Here is a 20,952-nt window from a genome sequence, read left to right as displayed (position 1 = left end):
TCTCTTTCAAAGTCTATCATGAACCTCATTAAACTGTGAGAACTGAAGCTGTGACTTTCTCAATTCATTCCCTCAAGGCCACACTGAAGTCTCTCAGTGAGGAGCACTGAGCGCATCCCCAGACATGTAGTCTGATCACTGGTCAGGGCACAGATACTGTGCATCTCATGGTCACAGAGATGAAAATGGCTAAAGGGGTGCTCTAAAGACTTCCTTGCTGTAGTTTGCTATGTAAAAATGGAGGGAACTTAAGCCAATGTCAGCTTCACCTTCCAGGCTGCCAGTCACTGCCATGGGGATTCATCCTAATGACTAGCAAACAACTGTTGGGAGGTGCCCTGAATCAGTACACCAAAAGGCAAACAGACTGGCAGGAGTCTGCGTTTAAAGCACAGGTGCTCTGGAAGATAAGAAAGCCCAAAGGAATTGATAAGACGTAGCACACTGCAGCTGTGTTCTGTTCACCAGGCTTCTGCAAGCAGGCTTATAGAAAGCTTGCTACTCACTCTCTCAGAGTTTGTGCCATTCCCTGATCCCCACTGGTTCTGTCCCACATGATCACATAGACATGACTTCACTTTAAAGTGTCACACGTGGTGCCACATTTCTAATAGGAATAACAGAATTTATTTTCTAATAACAGCATTAAACTTACAAACTAGAGACGGAATTGTCAAAAAAAATGGTATATACCAACACAATTCCAAAGACCAACTTTCCTGAACTATATAAAACCAAATGTCTGCTGTAATTATTGCAGCTCCCCAAACTAAGAGTTTTTTTCAATACATATGTTATAAAATATTTGTCCACTCATCAGCTCAATCTTGTGAAAAAGTGCCCTAGCCTCCAGAATCTTAATAAATTCCAAGCTATGGAGATTTCATTAAAGACTTTTTAGCATGAAAAAGGTTTCTTTTTTTGTAATTATTACATTCATTCAATATGACATCCACTCATAGGCTGCAGTCCAGCATAAGACTTAAGCTCTGCTCAAAACATACTTAATCCCACAGGCCTCTCCTTCACATAAATCAGTTTGTTCTCCACATCTCGCAGCTATAAATAATAACTAAACAATGTTATCAAGAGCTGGAATTAGACATCAATTCACATCACTCAATGGAAGCATCTAAACAGCAGGCTGAGAAATATTGCCATATTACCAACCTATGACATACACAATATATCATGAACCACACTGAAAATTCAAAGGTTTCAAGTATATACACCCTGCTGCACTCAATGTTTCAGAGGAGCACTCTTAAAAAGCAGTAAAATAGTTTGGTTTTTGATAGGAATATTTCCTACTTTGGACAACTATTGTTTTTTATAAGACTGGAATGTACAAGCATTTCTTTTAGATGTGCTTAGAAAGATCTCATTTTACCATAAAGAAACACTATAAAAGCTAATCATCAGTGTTAATCCCACACAGTGAAATTACACAAATTAAAGTATAATCTGACAGATTCATTTTGCTGTTTAATTGGTCTTACTTAACCTGGGCATCAGTTCTGACCAGTCCAGTTGTGATATATTTCACAAGTGAAGGATGTAGGCATAAGTTAGTCCCCAAACTCTTCCCCATACTGATAGAAGAGGGAGGCCCTTAGGAGAAGGCGAGAATTTAATTTCCTCAGCAAACATTCTCGAGGAGATCCTCAAGAGAAAAGCTACAATTTAAGGCTTAGTCTTAAGCATTAAAAATGAGCGGGGAGGTGTGTGTTATTGACTCTTTCTTACCAGTTATTCAGTACTAATCAGCATACTTTGTTTTCTTGCTCAAAATCAATGTGGTAGGACAACCCTGCATTATTTTTAATTAGCTTAACAGTATGATTTTAAAAGTCTCTATTTCTCTTTGAAATAAAGATGCAATAAGTCAGAAGTAACAACAGAAAAATGCTCAATACATAACTGCAGGTGCAGGAATTATTTGGATTCAGATATCTTTACCATAGCTGAGGTAGAGGTAGAGATATCTTTACCATAGGCTGAGGTTTACCACCCAATGAAGCTAAAAACAGAACTCCCATAGACTTCACAGTATTATCAATAAAACTATAGTGCAAATTACTCTACAATACTATCCAGAATAGTGTGGATCCCACTGACCTTACTGATATTGCTATAATATTTTCTTTAATTATTATTTTATTTGGAGTAATCTTCCAAATTTGAGCCACAGGACACACTGCATTAGAAGAGGATACATGAAAAAAACAGGGCAAGGTTCAAGAAAAACAATCAAAGAAAAATACTTGCATGAAGATCCAGAGCCCAGTTCTCTAATTATCCTTAAACCTCTACTGGAGTTTCATTTAATACTGAAGTTACTCATACCAGAAAGAAACATCAGCTGCTCACTGTACAGGTCTCCAAAGACTTGAATACCTGAATGTAACTCTGTTTCAGTAGCATTGCTCAGCAGCTTTTCATGTACATGCCTAGCTTGAATTAATTTTCATAAGCTGTTCCTAGTTTGAACTCATTTTCATAATGCTGTTCCAAGAGATCTGAAAGGATTAGACATGCTTAGAAACATTTCTAAAATGTTTATTTCCTGGGTTTGCTTTCTCTAATTTTTCACTGTACCACTATGAGGTATGTACCATTATCTGAGGAAAGATTTGAACATATTTAAACAATCCCTTACCCTCTCTCTTGCTTCTTATTCTCTATCCCATCATTATGGTTAAGGCAGCCTCAAGAACCACATGCCAGGAAGATGAACATCTTTGGTCAAAACTGAAAAATTGACCTGAACTTTTCATATCACAGTTAAAGTATCACAGTTATCACATCAAGATTGGAAAATTTGGTTCCCTTGAGAACAAAATTCAGGTTTTCTATCAATCCCAAGAGGGTGAAAAGTGAGTTGTAACCCTTACCAACAAAGACAGGAACATTTAGAAAGTGACCTGCAGATGCACACTGGGGGCTGCTCCCAGTGTGAAGGACGTGACTTCAGTCTGACCTTGATGTAAAGACTTATGTTCTCAGGAAATCAGAACATAGGTTCAAGAGAAGAGGAGATGGAGAGCATGAACAGGCAGGGATCGAGTGTTCTGGACTGCATTAGCTCTTGGAGTGCCATAGAGAGTTCAGGGCCTCAGAAGCCATGAAGCACTGTGAAGTTTCCCAGTCTGGGCAGTGCCTCCAAACAGCTCTCAGACAGAAGGCTACTGGTGGATCTGCTACCTCCCTGCAAGGCATGAGCTCACCTTGGTCTGCTCAAAGAGCTGATGTGCCTCTCACTGCATATAAAAGTGAATTTTTACAACACCCCACCTCCCAGTGACTGTCTATTTTTTAAATAATTCTCAATGGAAACGAGAAAGGCTGAGAAAAAGAGACCACAGAGTGACACAAAGGGGATGTGATTATACTGGAGAGCCAAGCAGTGATCTCTCCTGCTGAACCACCGCCACTGCCAAGCTTTTGGTAAATGCTAAAGCAGAGTAGATCTGGAACACAGGGCAGAGCTTCCACTGATGGAAGCTGGAAGTTCAGCAATAACCACAACGGAAAATACAACCTTTGCTGAAAAAAAACATATAGTAATCATTGAAACAGTGGTGTATAAGAGTAGTTAGTAAATTACAGGAAAATTGATCTAAATCTGTGATAGGTTTTCCAATGAAAAAGCCCTGTCCAATGAATACATTACATTTCTACTCCCACTGTACTTGTGTTTTTTCAAAACAGTTAGTTTTTCTTTGTCCCAAATGCTTACATATACAGAGGATATTTTGTATGTTTTCAGACCACTTCCCAGCCAACATAAGCTTTATTTCCTAAAATAAGCACAGCCAGAGAAACAGGTGGTTTAGGAAACAAATCAGAGACAATGCAATTACAGCAAGACTTGACTTGCCTTCAGAATGTAGCCTTGATGTCTGCAAATCAGATTCTAATTTAAATCCCAGTGGGAAACTTAAGAATTACAATGTTTCTCACCACCACGGTGTTCTGTGTGTTATTTCATTTGGATTTCGACACACAGTATTAGAGTATAACTGGGTGAAAGAGTATAAATATATTACCACTTGCCTAGCTTTATTTGACTTTTTGCAGATTCATGAACATCTCTAACTTTACACACATAAATGCACTTAAATCAAAGGGACTATTAAGGTGATAAAGGTAAGCAGATGCTAATATGTTTTACAAAATTTGAGCCCTAAAAAGCAAACATTTTCAAATAGAAATCAGAGATGACTGGGTTTACTCCTTCCTATCTCCTCTGGTTTCTTTAAATTTTCTTTATTTTCACAATCTCCTTTTTGTAGCAGCACCTAGCTCTACAGCCTTTTGCCTTATTTTCTTCTCACAAACCTACTGATTAAAAAAAGGGTTAACTTAATGTTACATGTAGGGAATCACAACCAAAAGTGTTAAATTCTGTAACTGCCAAAACAGCTGCTACACATGGTGCATATGTCTGAGCAGATATATCTTCATTTGACAAAGAATACACAGCCCTGTGCAAGACAGCTATTCATCACCTTGATGAATGACTGCCAAAGCAAGTGAAATAGCTGGTGGCCTCTCAGTGCCCAACACCCACAACCTGCCTCATCAGCAGTCTGTAGTCAGTGCTACCACCAGCAATCAAGCTGGGCAAGCTGGACATATCATCCTTCCCCTGTACAAGTCCTCAGGCCCCAGTGACCCCTCATCATCAATACCAAGACATTTTTAGGTAAAATTTTCTCCAACTTGATGACTCTGCTACCTGAACCTTAACAAAAACCCAGCCCTAATCACAGTTCAGTGATACCTTCCCGCCTCAACCTAAAAGGCTGTTTTCAATTGGCACATGCCAGATCAGGTCTTAGATCAGTGTTAATAGACGCTTTCTGAATTCACACCTCATTCTAGCTCATCTGTATTTGCAGTTCATGTGTTATGGTTTATATATATATATATATGTATATATAATGTTTATATATTTAATCTACTCCAGACACTCTATTGTTAAAAATCAGCCTTTATTAGCACTTTTGGAACTGCAGAAATAGTCTGAATCTCTCCTTCCATTTACTGTGTCTCACTCAGCCACCACCTTAAGTGCTGGGGCTATCGGTCAGCATCAGTCCTTTGCTGAGCCTGGCTGCACCTTTGGAATCTATGGCTCACTCTGAATTACATCCAGATCCCATGCATTGCCCTGCACCAGCACTTCCTTCCTTCACTTCATCTGTCAGTACCATGAATTAAAAGATGCATCTCAGCATTTTAATCTCTGCTGATGCAGCTTCAACCTCTCAACTAGAATTAGAACATTTTGACCCACCCCCTAAAAGCAGTGTAGGAAATTCATAAACTAATCTAAATAATTTTCTAACTTAAGCAAACTGTTTTATTATGGAAGATGGGAAAAATTAAACTCTCTTTTACTTTCATTTGAGAGACCGCATGCTACAGAACACTGACATACTGCTCTGCCACTTCCAAAAAGAGCACCATTTCAACCTACTCTGTTCTGCTGCTTTTCTTGAAATCAAATAAAATTATTTCAGTGAGAGAGGGAGCATATGCTGTCACAGTACATCTGAAAATAGTGTGTACATTGGGCAGCACCGAAAAGAGTGAGAGCTGAAATGCAGTAGAGATGTTTCACTGCAACAAACTCCTTTGAATGTATTCGCCAAGGAAAAAGTCTGAAAGCCTTTCCTTGACTTCCTGGAAGATTCTTACAATTGCATCAGCAGGCATACTGCTCCTGAAGTTTGCAGTCACAGGCTGGCCTTGCTTTTGGAACTATTCAATTCCTTATTATAGTTCTCAGTGCAAGTGCCCATGATTATTAGTGGGAGTCAGCCCTGGAAACACAGAGGATGAATTTTCTTCCCAGTAATGGCTCTTGCCAGGAGCCTTAGGGTACAGATGAGTACACTGATATGTATTGTCACCACTTTCTCAGTTTGAGGGTGATCTCTCCTGTTCCCACACCAAACTCTAACTCTCTATGTATTTGAAGAAGAGGGACAGGCTGAGCCTCTAGTAACAAACACACAACTAAAAATTATGTGAGGGTTTTATGGTTCAAGTCTAATACAAAAACATCCTAGATTTAGACTTAATTTACAGAATATGTGAGAATCTTAAAAATATACATGGCCACATGGACATTGGTGAAGTTTTTTCTGCTGTGTCATCTTAGAATCTGCCACTTCAGGTGACTATAAAACCCATTATTTTTTAAAATGATGACTTTACACTTTCATCCGGTATATAATTTAATTATCATATCTGGTATGAAAATATCTAGGCAGCTGCAACATAAGCAAAGCATAATATGAAACCTGAATTAAAGTAAAACTCTCTTGTTGAGTAATACATATCTTTTCTTTTTAATATGATTGAGAAAAAAATGGGGTTGACATGATGGCATTTTAAAATCAAACATCAACACTGCATTATAAATTATTCTATCTCTCTTTGTACTTTATATTCATGTAGTCTTAAGCACTTGTGATTTCTCATCTCTAGGCATCCTAACTATACTTGAGAACCAGAATAAATGCAAACTCTGAAGCCTTCTTAACCCAAAGATGAAGGAAATTCCATTAAATTCCTCATGACATTCTCTATGGTCATTTCAGCACATTTATGATAAGAATATGGAACTGTCTGTTTTCAATGACTCTTCAACCTGCTATCTACTGGCTTGCCTATCTCTTTAATAGTGCTTTGGATTTCAGAGGATAATACCGATAGTTTCTGAAATGAAACTATCTCAGTTTTAAAAAAATATCCTCAGATATTAATTTTAAATATGAAGTAGAACTGTGTTTAGCTTAACATTGATTTATGTGATCAGATTTAATGTGCTAATTTATCACAATAAAGTGATTTTATAAGCAGTGAATCCTCTTTTCAGAACACCTTGTTTCTATTTCTTCATGAAAATATTCCCTCTTTCATTTATCTGGATGTGAACACAATGTCATGATAAATTACACACTTCAAGCCCCCACATACCATCACAGCCTCACCTTCTGATACAAAAAGCTCTCTTACAATTAAATTTACAGAAATACATGTTATCATATTAACAAATAAGGCAGCAACTTGGTTTCATGGGATTATGCTGAGCAGTATAACAAATCAGAGGATCCCAAGTATTTTGAGTATGCATTTTATACTCAAGATAATTCAATAATTTTCAGAAGAGGAAGTCTCTTTATTATTTAGGGTAAATGTCTTAAAGCACTTACTTGGTTTTGGGTCACAAAACCCTAATAAAAATCAGTCTGGTTTAACATTATTTAATTCCCAAGGTAATTATGAACTAAGGGATACAGAGAAGCATCCTAAATACCTATCTGTCCCTGTTTGCTACCTGTAAATATTTTCTCTCCATGAGGAACAGAAAAGGAGGAAAAAGAGTAGTAGGTCAGTTATATCTAAAAAAATATCACCCTACCTCAGCATAATTAAACTAGCTAAAATAAAAGGATACAGCATGAAAAGGCAGCAATATGTGATATTAAAAAAGAAAAGTAAATTAACCCCTGCAATGAATTCCATGAGATATAGATGTGCACAAAGAATCAGGATATCTGACACAATATTAATATCATGTCACATCACACACAACATGATCCAAGAAGCCAGCACAGGTATTAGTCCTTTGAACTTAATCCTAACACAATTTTTTTTAGGGCAAAATAAATATAACTCTTGAAGATACAAAAATATAAAAGCTGAAAGTTATGCAACTAAGACTCAAAGTGTACACTGCAGAATTATAGTTTAAAATTTAAAATAAGTCAGTCAACCTGATTAGACCATGCTCCACCATGTGCATAAACCCAGAGCATCTAACATATATTTTTGATTTTAAAATGCTGTCTCTAGCCATTTGACACTGATATTTCATAAGGCTTCTTGGCTGCCAGCATCACATCCATCTGTTATGCTGGCAGTGTGCTCAATCACAAGGTGTGCTGGATCTCTTCATTTTAGGCACCATTGCCAGAGAAATAGAAAACCCTTTGAACTGAGTGCAAATGCATTCAGAAAGTACCAGCTAAAGGCTTTTTGGATTGGGCAACAAACTTTGGGCAGAAAATAAAGAACAGAGGAAGGAAAATAACAGATCTAAAGAATTAAATAGCTCTAACAGCAGTCTTACCTTTGCTTGAAGAAGTGAGTAAACATCAGAAAGAGTCATAACCAACCAACAAGTGTCATTTAAGTGATCCTTCCCATGAGACACATATTGGAAGTCATAGCACTATCTTCTATTTCTTCCACAGAGCTTGAAGACCACTTTCTGATTTCTCTTTCACATACGTGCATATATAGCTATACATACATATAAATACCCATGCATTTACTAAACATGTACATACATCTAGCAAATATAAATATTATACTCATGCAAAGACATGCATGTTATATGTACATATGTATATTTATATACACATAAATAATTTTTACTGACAAGCTCTCTGTGGTTCATTACAACTACTAAGGAGCAAAATCTGCTTTGCTGTAAAGTCTTTTTGTTTTCACCTGGGGGAGGAGGTAGTCACTCAATTCTTCTGCATAGCAAACACATTTTCTTGCACAGTTACAAGGGAGAAAAGCCACACAAGAGAGTGCAGCTAATCCATTAAGAGAAGTTCTGTATGTTATAGAAAACCACTACAGCTCCAACCTTGCTTCTTTTTGAAGGAGAATTAGGAAAATGGCTTCACTTTGGCAAAGTTTTTCCAGCCATCATTTTCTTGCTACTGACTAGTACATTGGTCCAGAAGGATTTAAGCATGGCAATGTCACTGGAATTTGTGGGGATTTTTTTTCTCTGCAACTATCAAGAGATCCTTACAATAACTTCTCAGCTATATAATATGGTATCTGCATGCCAAATAATTTTCAGATTATTTCCATTTATTCCAGTTGTGTCACTCCTCAAAGCCTCAGTAAAACAGTCTAAGAGACAATTTTGAAAAAAAAGTTCTTAAATTTTAGTTTCCTTTTTATTTACTCCTCTGCACAGCCAGCCCCAAAAGAGTAAATTCACAGGAACAAAGCTCAGTATATTCACAATCACTTACAGATAACTTGGGCTTTGCTTCCAGAAAAGTGGTGACTGTGCATATCAGGAGAGCAAAGGAGCAGTGTTGGAACCCCTGCACTCAGCTCAGGAAGTGCTTTGCATTACCAGCTGTCACCAAGGGCTCAGCCCTGTGGGAAGAATCCTGTTCTGCTTGCTGCAATTCCCTCTCAGCTGTTTGGCCAGGGGCTGCACCAAGGAGCATCCTCATGCCAGCAACATTACAGTCTCCAGTGAGAACTGATCCAATTTGGCAAAAAATGAGTTTTATCTTTTAGCTGACTGTGACCAGAAGAGATGAAAACAGTGAGGTCTCTACACAGTCAATGCCTTAAGTGCCACTCCACAGTATTTAATTGCAACTGCAGTGCCAATGGGATGTTCAGATACAAACTCATCAAGGATTAGGAGATGTTTTAGCAATGAAAAGCACTTCATGGTATCAGCTACAGGAATTATTGGAGGAAACTACAATATATAGTATTAGATGTCAAAAAAAATGACAGTAAAATGTGAGAATATTGATCAAACCAGAAAAAAAAAGGTCTGCAGTAGAACAGACTACTTCCGCTAAAGTAGTCAAACAGTACTAAATATTTAATTTTTAGTACTAATTTACGTAAGAGCAATTCCTTGAGGTTTCAACCAATTACTGATACTTTGTCATTTCTACTTATTTGAGAGTATGTGCCACACAATTTTCACTCAAGAAGCCCAAAGTATGAAAGCTTCAGTTTACTCACCACAGAACAGTTAGTTCTTCATCTATAATTCTGCGGGTTTGTTGATAGCTGTCTTTGTGAACTTCAAATTATATGGATCTCTTCTTAAGCTGGAGGAAGACAAAACAATTCACCTCTTGCAAATATATTCCTGATTTTTGAACACAAAAATATGTATACAGCCTGCAATGCTCTAAGAAACAACATAGCATATCAAAATTAAATTCAGAACACAACTCCATCACTTTGACTATTGAAGCAATGTTTTCCAGCAACAAGATTGGCATCAATGTACAATATTTGTAAAACAATGTGAAATGATGTCAGAACCAAATCAAATTTCACATCAAATGATGTGAAATGTGTGGCTGTACAGTAAGACTGCAACTCAGAAAAAATTAACTGTTTTTCTGCAGTGTGACAGTGAGCAATGAAGATTGATAGTAACTGAGTGATAACAAATTTCCTCAGACTTTAGACCTTCCACCTGTCACACGCAGGGACACTGAGTTATTTTTTCTTTTTGTGTTTTATCTTCTTAAATATTGCTTTTCTTCCCTAATTATAAAAGATCAGTTTTACACAAACATTTTTTTATAAATTTCAAGTTCAACTTCAATTCACTTGAAGATTTTTGTAATACTGCAAAATGGTAAATATTATACAAATTCATAAAATAATATAATTTCTAAACTGATTTTTTTATTTTAAGCTGCTTTCCCCTGTGGGAGATGAGCCTATATCTGAATCACAGACTGGCAGGCATTTATATAGAATTTGATGTGGAAAAACTGATTGAGTTGTCCCAGTTTCAATTTTAAGGATGATAATTCTTCTGGCTTCAGATCGTAAAACAGTAAACATTACAGTACAGGTCAAAAGTATCATAACCTGCGCTAGAATATTTTCAAGGCTTTCATCATAGAAATAGGAAAGAAAGTAGCCTTGTAAGTCAGTCAGGGCATTACATCCACAATTAATTATTTGCCTTCTGTGTTACTACATGAACAGTTTATTGAGAAGTAAAAATCTCTCTTCTTCCCAATTTCCATTTCTTCATTCCAGTAGACCTTTCAAAAGTTACCTGTAGCATTATCAAGCACATGAAGTAATATCCATCTCTAGTGATATTTGTGGAGCTGATATAGCTCTGGTTCTGAGAGAACACCATCATTTCATATTGAAAAAAATCAACCAGGGAATTATTTCTCCCAGAGCTTTTCATACTATTCCTGCTATACCCCAGGCAAATTATATTCTTTGCAGAAGTAATTCATAGAATAACTTTCCCAGAAAGCAATCAATAAATGCTCCCCTCATGGCCTTCCATCTCTCTCTGCTTTCCTGAGAAATAAAGCCACTAGGTGCGCTGGCACCTTTGATAGATGATTTAAGTGATTTTTTCTGAACATATTCCCTCTCTCTTAAGCATATAAGCTGCAAAACTGTTATTCTGTAGACCCTATATATCACTGAAGTAGGTTCAACCTTTCAGTAATCCTGGAAATATAGCAACTGACTTCAATCCTGAATGAAAGCAAACCAGCCCAGCTGGAAACCTAAAAATGTATCACAAAGTCACACTGAATGTTCAGAAAGAAAAATAATTTTCACCAAAGTTCAAGAGTATTGTCTCTAATGAATAATAAGAACTGCATTATTGCTACACAACAAATACAGATGCAACAAATCCCCTTCAAGCTTTAAGAGCCTACATACATTTTTCTTACTTAGTTTACTAATTGTAGTATGTATTTTTAAAATATTCTACATCCACATTAAATTATAAACCTATCAATTATTTTCAAATAAGGCATAGATAATGTACAATAATTTCCTTAGCAGTATGTCAAATTATATAACTGATCTATTTCTAATTCTAAGTAGTGATAAAGGCTTGCAATGGCAACTAGTATTTTATCACTGGTTATGGATAATGTACATTTTTGTTCTAAAGCAAGAATATATTTAAACTTTTCCTACTCCTTAGCATAACATTGCAACTATCTTAAATTAACTTAGAATTAAAACAAGAGCTAATTCAACTACAAGAAAAGCTAGTCTGGTTATATAAGCCTTGGGATGAAACTGCACCTCAAACGAAACACTTGAAATGAAAATCAGCCCCCTATACTTTCCTTTTTACTGGGCCCAGAAGCAATACAGTTGGACCTCATCCACTCAATCACTTCTGATTTCCAGAGCTTTTTTCCCAGAGGGATGTTTAAATGAGATACCTAAATGTATTTTATGCCAAAAAGTCCAAGTATTAACAGAACTGACTTTGGGTCTTATACCTAAGAATAATTACAGAAATCATTTCATCTGTCATGTGAAGAACCCAGAATAAAATGAGCTGTCACAAAGCATTGTGTCATGTCGTCATACACTTGCACACACACATTTTATACACAAAATATTGCAGCTGTTCATTTTCCCTCCTACAGGGACACTGTCTAAGGCGGCAGCTTTCCTTGGGGAATATGCTATCATTAGATTTCCCATTTGGGCCTTTTCCACGGAGAAAGATTTTTCCTGTACCAGATTAAACCATGCTAATTTCAAACTGGAGGCAGTCACATCAAATTGATTTTTAAAAGCTGAAGAGAGGAAAGAGATGTTTGGTAGATGGTGTGAAAGGAAGCAGCAATGTAATATACACTCTCAAAATCATCCTTGCATATTCTGAAGTTCAGAAGCCCTTGAGATTTGCATCGCTCTATTTATCTCATTGAACATTTCAGCTGTAGTAATTCCCACTCTCATATCTACTGTCAGAGCATCACTGGCAGCACTGGATTTCTGTGCTGTAAGCAGGACTACGCCTCCTTGTTGAACTTATGCAGTAATTTCTTCCAACAGAACCAAGTCTGTTCCAGAAAAAAGCATAAATATTACAAATAATTATACAATATCTCTGACAATAGGAAAAAACATTTTAAGTGTTCCCCTCCACTCATGGGAAAATTAAAAGGTCATCAGATGTCAGAAGTTTATACTCAAGCAAAATAGTAATTGCATATTTCTTATACATTTTAATTTTCCAAAATGTTGCAAAATTATGAATATAAACCTCATCACTGCCTTACAGAATCAATTAAAAGAAAGCACACATTTGTAACAGGTGATTAATAGACATTAGGACTCCTGGAAGCTTGGGAAAAAACACTTATTCTTACTGTGCAACAGCAACTAAAAGAGACACACCACTGATTACTAGACTGTAGAAGTGAACTAACAAGACACTGAAAGGCTTAAAAACTGATTTTTTGCAAAAGTTGGAGGCAACTGTGTTTTAGTCTAGTTGCAGTTTACTCCATATGGTCAAAACTGGTACAGTTGACAAAACACATTTGTTCCTCAGAATTCCTTAACATTAGTTTTTTCTCTTCCATATTCCTTTGAATATTTTTCATTATTCCTCAGAAAATGCAATTTAATTACAGCAGAAGCATTTAGAATTCCTAGTTCAGATATTATGTGCTGCTTTCATATGCTAAGTTGAATGCTAATAATAGACCAGACCAACCAAGTTTGTTTCAAACTTTCTGAGAAATTACTTTCTGGCAGTCTTGAGGAGAGCTACTAAATGTCAATTCAGTATTGCTTTTGATTTCCTTAGACCAGATTTAGCAGCTGAACTGAATGAAGCGAAGCACAGGGGAAGACATCCTCAACATAAGCTTCCCAGGCTTTTATGTTTAGATCAAAAGGTATTGATTTACAATTCTGAGGATGAAAACAGCGGTGAAGAAACCCAGGCAGCTTTAAGTAAAGTGCTGACATCAGTGACAGATCTGATTTTAGCTAAGAGTGCCATCAAATAAAAACAAGGCCAATGGCCTTGTCAGAAACATGCTTTCCTTTCCCCACCCTACTTGTAACACTGGTAACTATGTGAATGCAAAAGAGGGTAAAATGAAGCTATGCAGAGAAAAAAAAAACCAAACAAAATTCCCAAACCATTTATATGTCCCAGCTCAATCCCAGAATAAATGCAAGTCAGATACTGGAGGACCAAAGGAGAAACATTAATAGGAATGAGTGCAAGAAAAGTGGTTTTAAGTGTTAGCATTCATAAGGCTCATATTTCAACATAAGGGAGAGAAAAATCTTTTTGAAGTAATGTGGATCTCTTTTAACGGTGACCATTACCTTTAATATTCATATGGGTGGAAAGTCCTCCTTTTTGTTAGTCAGCTGATTTTCTGATTTTCCTTTTTAAACTGCATTAAGGCAAAAAAAATTCATAATCCTAAAGAAATTAATACTAAACAAGAAGAAAACATAGGATAGCACAAGTTTTACAAGAGAGATTCCATATGCTCAACCAGAATTCCAAAAGGAATGAAACAAGCTTAAGCTCTAAGATTCCTGGTGGAAAATACCAGGAAATTAAGGAAATTAAGCACATCTTTCATGAGGTTAATTCACTTTTCTCTCTGAGAAAAAGCAGAGGAAAGAGCAGTTCAGAAGCTACCAGCTCCAAGCAGTAACATGATTCATGACATACCGGCTCCCTTGCTATGTTTTATAGTGCTCTCAGCAGCATCAGTCCAGTTTTTCCTTAAAAAAAAAAAAAAAAAAAAAAGCACCAAAGAGTGCAGCATCTGTAAAGTTTGCCCTGGAAGATAGAAAACGAAGGTAGAAGAAGGTGCAAAGTGTCATGCTGAGCTGCTGAGCAGCACAGCGAGGGAGAAAGTGACTGACCAACTGCCCTGCAATACAGCTTTGTTTTCAGAAATGGCACTTAGACAATAAATTGAACTTAACTTAATTTGCTGCACTCCATGCAATCCCTAAACCTGGGTGTCAAATTCTGCTTTGTGGAAGCAAGAACTTCAGCAAAACAGTGTATTTCTTCACAAAAGTAATACCAAATGGATATGGGGAGCTCATAACTAAACTCTGGAGTTCTTGGATGACAGTATTTCAGCTGGATGTTCATACAGTAGTATAGTTTTTCCTATTCTTCCTAAATACAACAAGAAAAGCATTTCTTTTCATCAGTGTTTCTGAGAAAAAGCAAGTCTTTAATCAGGAAGTGAGTATGCTCATGTTCTTATACGAACAGCAAGGCAAATAAAAAGGTTAGTTTTCATCCATGGGAATATTGTTTTTAGAGGTTGGAGTAATAGTAAGAGTAATGACTAAGAGTAACAAATGCATTAGTCTTTGTTTCTAATCAATTCATATAAGCAGACTTTCACTCCTTGAACTTGGTGGTCACTTGTTTGTCAGCTGGCCTGTATGGAGAACCAATTCATTGATAATTATAAATTTAACCTGACCAAGCACAGCAGTTAACACAGACATCACCAGCTTTTTTACGTTTTTACAAAAGGTTAACTTTTTCTCAGTGGCATGGCTTCTTCAGCTTAAAAGAAAGAAGCAGCAGCCATGGAGATACTCTCTGGAGCAAACCTCTTATCAAGGATTTATTGATTGTTAGAAATAATGTATAATTTCTCAAGCTACAATGCCCCACTCCAGTTTAAACATCAGAGTACATGAAAGCATCTCAATAGCTATCTAAGGGTGAAATATACTATTGTCATAGACCAAAAAACTGCTCTACAGAGATAACACAGGCAGAGGCAGGATATCTGGATTCTCCCTAAAAATCCAGGGCAATAGAGCTGCTTGAGTCACTGAGCTCAACACCAGAGTCACTGTGGCACATCGCAGGGCCCATACAGTGCTCCCAGACAGCTCTGTTTGCACTACATTTTTTTCCTTCATATAAAACCAGTCTTCCTCATGAAGCCATAGCGTCTCTTGCTCCCCCACATCCAAGGAGCATAAAGACATATGACCAAACTTCTGTCTCAAGGCAAAATCACTCTGCACCTATCCTGGGATAGGAAATAAAGAAATATAAAGAGCAATCTTAAGGAAAAAAGCTATCACAGAAAACATACCATGAGATCCAAGCTTTTAAAATTACATGGTTTCCTATCCTGTTTGAAACATTTTGGGAAATTAAAAGGAAAGCATAATAGGTCATGGATAGGGCTCAGAAGCCTTCAAGGTAATCCTTCTCCTGTCATTGAATTTCCCTAAGCTTCTGTTTTGGCCTCAAAAAGAATGCATCAGCTTAAACCAGGACTGTTTACACATACACTAGCAAAGGAGGAAGACATGTAAAGTAAGAGCAATGCACAGATGAAAGGGACATCAGTAAACAAATCAATTTTCTCTCAAAATATTGCAGCATCAGCAACTATCCAACAATATTTAATGCACTGCTTTGTAAAAATGAATTACTACACTGTGCATTATTAAAATATTTTGTGCAATTACTTAGAGTTATCTGAACATCACTCTGCACAATTGTCTTCAGAACAAAGTAGAGCTCAGTCTGATTCATATGCAGACACAGGCAATAGAATCAACCCCTGTTGGCAGGAAATAGGGAGTGGACAGAACAAGGAAAAGTGGAATCAATAAAAAAGAGGAACTTTTCTGTTACAAACACAGTATCTTAGGTAAATTTTAAGGATTTTTTTTTCATGTATATGTTCTTTTTCCTAATACAGAAGAAAATGGCCCTGGAATATGAAAATAGTGTTAATCAAAGAGATTTTTTTTCTAAGTACTTTTGTATTAGAAGTGATATAAGAGCAAAACATATATAGAAAAGGATCTTTTCTTGTCTTTATCTACCGATGCTAATTTTTGTAAACACAGTTACACTGACCAATTTTTTTCATGGCACAGTTTTCCTCTAGAAAAATCAGAAATAAGAAACATGAGGTGTTTCAGTAAATTCCCACGATTGTTTACAGCAGGAAGTGAGAAATGGGATTGATCAATGTTTTTAATCAGACCATGTCATGGTGCATTGTTTCACTTGTTACAACAACTGTTAGGTAGCTATGCTATTAAATCAGGCTTTGTAGCAATTTTATCATGTCAACATTATAGATTACAGATTATTCTTTTTGACAACATCACAGACACATAAAATGACGCTCGTGATATGAAGCACAATCTACTTTACCTCAGAAAACAACTACTATCCAAAAAGTGACATCGGAAGAGAAACTTCCTTTGACTACTGATAAATGACTGAAGCTCAGAGAGGTGTACAGCTGCTAAAAGTTAAATACTTAATATACTGCAACTGTATTGCAAGAATAACCTAATTCTTAAATGCACTTATTTATTTCACCTACTTAGGTCAATAAATAGGAAGTTTAAGCTCAGCATGATTAACAAAAAATACACTGATAAAGTACGGTCACAATCTGCAATCTCACAAACAATAAATATACAGCTATTTTCTAATGTATAAAAAAGAAACACCAATAACTGGAAGATGCTGCAGAAAATTTTTTTCCAAAGACATATGTAATATTAATCATTCCACAGCAGGATAATAATAACACCCATAAAATATTTAAATACACTAGTATTTATTGTAGAATAACATCCATAAATAGGATTGGCATTAAAATAACAAAAGAAATTGTAAAACAAAATAGTTCATGCAAAGAATTTGAAATACTGTATTTGCCTAAAACTGCTACACTAAGCAAACCACATGAAATAATTTCTTGTTTAAGCTACAAATCTAATGCTTAAATTACCTAAAACCATTAGCCTGAATAATCGCAGGGGAATGTAATTACACATACAAAGTCCTTCATGTCAATTATACTGAATATGAAAACAGTAAGTAGTAAATAACTTTCCATAAACAAATATTTTCTACCATCAAAGAGATCAAGATTTGTTATTGTTACACATTGGGGCAAAGAAATAATTACAACATGAAAATTCATCTCATGAGGATTCAGCAGCACTCAGACTTTGAATGTTTAACTCACAATGGGTCTGCAGGCAACCCCAGTGATGGAATCAGAAATGGATCAGAATGTCTCCATAAATCACAAGCTGGTCTAGATTGCACTGAAGCAAATGTAAGTAGTTAAGAAAACAGCATGTACTTGAGAAGAGGAACCAGCTGTCATCTGGCTTCAGGGCTGCACAGGCACACAGCCACTTTCTGATCACACAGCCCTTGTCCTTAGTGATAAAGCCACTCCTGAATTTAACCACGTTACACCCCACAAGAGCTGTAAAGGAATTTTTGAGCCACCTTCATTGCACAGATAATGAAAGCAACTTTTTTCCAGAATAATCTCATATGTGCTGCAAAGTGAAACTAAAATAAAAACCAGATCATTCCCTTTTAAATAGCAAATCAATCTAGTTTTCTAAATAAATATTTTAGCACAAGCAATGCTTAACTCCCTTATAGATAGGAACACTGAGGTCCTCCACACAAACATGCATTTTCTAGGAGGCTCTGTAAAACTTTGAAACAAGGAGTTAAGACAACCTTTTAAAAATATTTAACATTATATAGTCTTCCTATTTTTACAGTTAAAAAGGCAAGGATCTTCATCTGCAGATGCTGCAATGCTTTTATTTGTATTAACATGCCCCCAGTCAAGCAGAAAAAACTTCTAACCAATAATAAAGAGGAGAATTGCTAATGTATGAATGATGTTAGTCAGAGTATGAATGTACTGCAAGACCTAGTTGCAAGGAAAGATAGGTGTAATCAACAGTCTCTCTCCATTTCTACTTTTCTTTTGGAAAATAACCTCCCCATTTGCTAACCCACTCTTCTATTTTACGACTATGACACTTTAATTCAGCAGCTTTGCTGTACCTAAAACAAAATTCAATAGAAGACAAAAAGCAGTTATAATCACAAGTCTGCAATACAGATTTCCCTTAATTATAGCTACAGAACGACAAGAGGTTGAAATACAAAAGAAAGATTATTAAATACATTTTAAAAAAAATTCATTCTCTCCTTATCCCAAAATTATTTTCAGCTTTTCTATTACCTTGCATGCAAGTCCGACTTGATGGAAAGTAATGATTCATGATAAAGCAATGAAACCCACTTTCAAACTTAGGAAAACTTTAGTCCTGGGTTCTGTTCCCAGAATTCTTCTAATCTTCTCTAGTTATATTCTCCCAGTAAAGCTGCACAGTTAGGCCACAACTTCACAAACTACTAAAGCATGTGTTAAATGCATTTTTCAATCAATGCTTTATACCATACTCAATCACCCTGACTTCAGAGTGACTCTCACCAGACTTTTACCACTTCTACTTACAATTAACTTTCTGAAAGCATGAGTGAGCCTTAAATTTTTCCTTATTCCTACACCATCTTCTCAGGTTCTCCACACATCAAAGGGATTCTGAATGGTAACTGAAGCTTTTGCTCACCATATACCCAGCATTAAATTCTGCTTTAAAGACAGCCAAAAATACTGCATGCTCAGTGACAATAAAACACCTTTGTTTTCTCCTGTAGCTGTTGTCCTATGTGAGCACATAAACTGCGAATGCTTTCCAAATTTCCAGAAGCATTTGAATACACTTAATTGGTGTTTCCCCAAAGTATTTTCTTATTTCAGGAAATATCTCAGATCTTTCAAAGAAAATTCACTGAAACCCTAGAACTGGACAAAAATTAATTCAATTCTATTCATATGTACATTACCTTTTAGTAGTTCAACAGCATATTCTATAGCTTATATTTAATTAAATTATCATCAATTACCTTACTTTCCTTTTTATCTGTATTTTAATGCAGGATCTTTTCCTCCCCATAACTACAATTCCCAGCCCTAGCCTTTAGTCAGGTAATGGTTCCTCTTTCACACTCTTTGGAAAATAAAAAAGGGACACAACCCACAAACCCTATTTCTAATGTCTGTGCATTATAACCTCTAAGCAAGAGTATCCTCAAGTTGACACATAAAATTTCTTTGAGCGTTTTCAAGAGCTTTGAATGATTTTTCTGTTACTGTAGCATTAAATCATGGCTTTGTAGAAAAAAATGTTATTAGCTCAAACAATTAATATCTCTGCATGATCATTTGCTTCTAGCAATGATTTTTATTTGATTCATTAAATATAAAATTGAATTTTGATACTATACAGAAAGATGTAATGACCAAGAAAAATTGTGGGGAAAAATCTATCTAAAAATTAAATAAAAGGTTTCAGTAGAGAAAGAAGTAACTGTGAAGAAAAGCAGTAAAAGAGAGGGATACTTAGCACTTCACTACTAAGAAAAAAATGTATCAGTAAAAAAACCCCAACACTGCAGTTTACAAACTGCACTCCAGAAACTCACTGCTGCGTAGAGCAGACAGAAACCCACAAACAGCACTCATCCTCTAAGAGAATACTCCTCCTCTACAAGGTATCAGTCACTTGCTTGGCCCAAGAGAAGATGCAGGTCTGAATTCTGCACTTATCTCAGAAAGACAGAATTCATATTATACTTTCCTATTAACTTGGCTTCTATACCTTATCACATATTAATCACTGCAAGAGTAAATTTATTACTACTGTATCTGCCATAAATAACTAAACAATGAGAAGCCCATCATATGTAATACAGGAAAATCCCTTTTGAATTTACTATGGACTACTTGTAGAGCACTTGTATTGTTAGAATTTATTTTAATGAGAAGATCTTTGAAATACTAATTTTAGAGCAATTTTTATTAATTAATATTGTACCTTAAAATGAAGTTCTAGGAAACTGAAGACAGAAGATGCAAAAGGTTCAAACCTTAATGAAAAACTCATCCTTACATAACTCTGTTGTCCTATATACAGCTCTATTTGAATGCATTTCATAACTAATTTGCAGGTCAGTCCATCTGTTTCCTGTCACTTGAAACACCCACAGCCTCACAGCATAACATGGCATGAACCATGGCCCTTTGTTATCTGGCAAACTAATTAGCTGTAATTATTCAATTTCCACTGTCTACCCTGCAAGTATTTAAAAATCAATCCTTGCAGTCCACAGTATTTTCCAAAGAACAGAGAAGAAGCACAGGAAGTATCATTTAAGTTTTGAATATACTTCTGATATTATTGTGATTCTTACTAAGACCTGCTCTTACATGTCTACACATGTATGGAATCTTATATATGTGTGTGCATATATATATATATCACTAAAGTAGCATGGTTTGTGGGAATTTTTCTTAAGGGCACATACAGGTTACTTGCATGTCTTAAGACACTACTATTTTTTAGGATAAGGTGGTGACTATGCATTCTGAAAGGCAGATAACTGACTCAGGTACTGATGTTTCTATC

General features: G+C 36.0%; 1 long non-coding RNA gene across 1 annotated transcript in view; it reads right to left on the bottom strand.

Moving 5' to 3' along the window:
* The window catches only part of LOC119703947, a 99,362-nt gene extending 89,464 nt beyond the window's left edge, over positions 1-9,898 (bottom strand). The window contains exon 1 of the long non-coding RNA XR_005257800.1: positions 9,820-9,898. This is a non-coding gene — a long non-coding RNA (uncharacterized LOC119703947). The remainder of the gene's footprint in view (positions 1-9,819) is intronic.
* Positions 9,899-20,952: the final 11,054 nt, after the last annotated feature.

This window comes from Motacilla alba, chromosome 8 (assembly GCF_015832195.1).
Source record: "Motacilla alba alba isolate MOTALB_02 chromosome 8, Motacilla_alba_V1.0_pri, whole genome shotgun sequence".
NCBI classification, from domain to species: domain Eukaryota; kingdom Metazoa; phylum Chordata; class Aves; order Passeriformes; family Motacillidae; genus Motacilla; species Motacilla alba.
This window is presented reverse-complemented; position numbering and strand designations above follow the sequence as displayed.